General features: G+C 44.9%; 1 long non-coding RNA gene across 1 annotated transcript; it reads right to left on the bottom strand.

Moving 5' to 3' along the window:
- Positions 1 to 905: 905 nt before the first annotated feature.
- On the bottom strand, positions 906 to 2,512 carry LOC109299862. The gene is made up of 2 exons (XR_002098037.1): positions 2,432 to 2,512; positions 906 to 1,474 (listed from the first exon to the last, which is right to left on the bottom strand). It is a non-coding gene; the product is annotated as an uncharacterized LOC109299862 (long non-coding RNA).
- Positions 2,513 to 3,085: the final 573 nt, after the last annotated feature.

The raw sequence follows: 3,085 nt of genomic DNA, 5'->3' as shown, positions 1-3,085 counted from the left end.
CCCTTACCTGAACTGGACCTTTGTGATCCTAAATCCTGTATTTGGTCTGATCTGAGCAGAAGAGACTGATCATGTAGCTAGGAACCACTGACGAGCAGAAATGCACTCCAATTAAAGACCCCCAGACTTAGCTGTGGTAAGCATCCCAAAGCTACACAAGATTGCAAAAAAAACCCTAGACCCAGTAGTTTTAATGAGTGGAAAACTCCTTCCTGGCTCCAAATGATAACCAGCAAAAGCCCTGAATTATGAATTACCTTACACTTTCCACACTACAACAGGGTTTACGTCTATACCCCCAACCTGGGGAAAAGAAAACACATAGTTCCACCTTGATGGCTGAGTCAGAACTCCCTGTCTTATCATATAACTCCTTCCCATAAATGTATCCAGTTCATCCTTAGAGCAATTCTGGTTTTCTGCCGTTGCTGCTTTACTTGGAAGATGATTCCGAAACTCCATTCCTCTGAGAGTTTAAAATCTTTTTCTAATTTCCAGCAGACTCAGTGCTGTTTCTCATTAAGTGAATATGCATCTTGCCATGGAGTTTACTGAAAGCACAATCGGGCTAAATGTCACAAGGAGACAACCCATAACCTGCTTTGGAGACCATGAGTGGTAAAGAAGGGAATGAGCAGTACTGTGTGATTTATATTTCCTTTCTCCCTCATTCCATTGTCGGTATTCTTGTTGGTTTGTAAGAAATAGCATGCTACTAGCAGGCACAGCGATTTATAATACAACAAGAAAAGCTATACACTATGGAATTAAAATATATTCCTACTTCAGCTCACAGAACGCATTAATTTTAACAAATGGCTGAGATACCCATTTCAAATTACTAGACAAGCAAAAACACATAAGTGAATAAGTAAAAGAAGCAATGATGCTGAATCACAAAATACATTTATTCATTTATTTATTGTTGCTTACTGAAATTACATAAAACACCTCAGCATAACCCTTGGTGATATACAATTCTTGTTAGTGCATGAAAAAGTCAATAGATCAAAATAATGCAAAATATTTCAAAGGTAATTAAGTTTCAATAATGTATTATCAGTCATAGTCTACCAGTTAATGTTTTGCAGTACATTTTGCAAATATTATGGAGTCTTACTTATGACCATTAAATCTTTGCTTTAGGGAACAGTTGCATTTTTTAAGGAAAATTGTGATGCATAGAGATGAGTAGCATGAGAATAAGTTATATTATACAGAATACAGATAAGTATTAGATTTTTTTTGTTGAAAAGATAATATTCTTTCTACCTGGAGATGGAAAGAGAGTTCAGGTTAAAAGTTGGATGACTGTGTCATGGTGATTAGAATACAAAGATAAGTAAAATAACTTTCCATTAGCATCTTTTTCTTTTCTTTCCTTTCCACTGCAACTAGAGTCAAAGCATGTTAGTCCCAAACAAATTTCAGATCTGCCAGTATCTGTTCTGTGCCTCGACAGTATCAGCATCTGCTGTGAAGAATCAATAGAGGAAATTTAGCTTCCATAGGCATAAGGAAAACCTTGCTGGTATCTTAGTTCTGATCCTCTAGAAATTGATCAAATATATGTTTGTAACCCAGATGATGGCCCAATAGTTGCCACCCCCGCCTAATATCAGGGATGGTGTGGTGGGAGTGGGGCAGGGCTTCTGGCTAGCACCAATTTACTTTCCAGCCAGCCCCTGCTCCCCACAGAGCAGCCCGGGGTCCCAAGAAGGTCTAACACTTAACTGATTTAACTATTTACACTTTATTTACAAAACAAGAATAATAGGAAAGGCTATTTACAAGTGAACTTAAATGGCATAACCAGAATCACAAAACAAACCAGAATGCATTAGTCAACCCTTGACTCAAGAACCACAGGTAGGGTAACTGGCAGCTTTCAGCCACTGCTGAGATGCTACAGCAAGGAAGGAGGGTGCTCGCTTCCAGCAGCTCCAGCAGGCTTCCCAATAAGCAACAGACTGCAACAGGTTAAGCTCTTCTGGTCTGCAGCAATCAAATTGTATCAAACCCCAACCCCACAAAGAGGCTGAAGGGTGACTCTCTGTGGCAACCAAAAAGGCAAGCAACAAAGTAGGCTCCTGCAGCAATCAGCATGACCCAAGTACAAAGCTCAGGGACTCCATCCAATGACAATCAGCTGCAGAATAAGGGACAGGACTGAGTCTCCTCTGGGGCAGTCAGTGGCAGAGGGTCAGCAGCACATGCAGCCCCCAGGGGTCATTGCTCTAAACCCCTGCTCCAGATGACTGGATGGGCACCCCACACACCTCACGGCTCGCCAGTCCTGCTCTGAGTGCCAGCCTGCACTCTGAGCTCCTGGGAAAACTCATCCTGGTGCTCTGCTGCTCCTCAGGATCCCAGTGCCTTACCTGTTGCTGTCCTGCTTCCCCAGGGAAGGGAAGGGGTTTCCTCAACTCACCGGTCCAGCTCCCTGCTCCAAATAAGGATGCCGCCTGCTCTCCTGGCCGCTGCTTCTTCTCCGCAGTGGAGTGGGGGGGCTGACTGCCACCCCTTACCAAGCCCTGGCTGTGGCTCCCTTTCTGCTGCAGGGCTGGAGCACGGCCGACTGCTGCTGCCTTCTTCTCCCAGGGCCTTCAACGCTCTTCAGAGGGGTCTCTCTGCTCCCTCTGCTGGGTCAGCTCACCCCAGCTCTTCTTAGGCCTCCTGTGTCATTCCCCGGAGTCACTGTCAGCAGCTCCCACACACCGGATCAGCTGCTGTTTTAATCCCCTCCAGCAGTCCCTCCCTGGCTTGCAAACCAGCCAACCAGGGCTCAGGGTGGCTGGCCCCCAACTGCGGCCATCCCCCTCCCACGTGAATGAGGGGATTGAAAACCCCTTCTTTTGATTGGCTTCTCCTTTTCCACAGGGCAGGGCTCCCCTGCTCCACCTTTGGGCTCACACAGAGTTCACCGGCACTGTTTCTAGTCCAGGGTAAGTGTCTCAAGCCAATCTGGTGAGCCCACATTGGCAGTTTGTTACATGTTTAAGATTTAACATTCGTGTACATTTCCACCTAGAAAACGAATGAGAGATGAATCAAAATTTACTTCTGTTGACTTTCAAAGGGTAAG

The sequence above is a fragment of the Gavialis gangeticus genome, unplaced genomic scaffold, assembly GCF_001723915.1.
Source record: "Gavialis gangeticus isolate Ggan-Ray unplaced genomic scaffold, GavGan_comp1, whole genome shotgun sequence".
Lineage (NCBI taxonomy): Eukaryota > Metazoa > Chordata > Crocodylia > Gavialidae > Gavialis > Gavialis gangeticus.
This window is presented reverse-complemented; position numbering and strand designations above follow the sequence as displayed.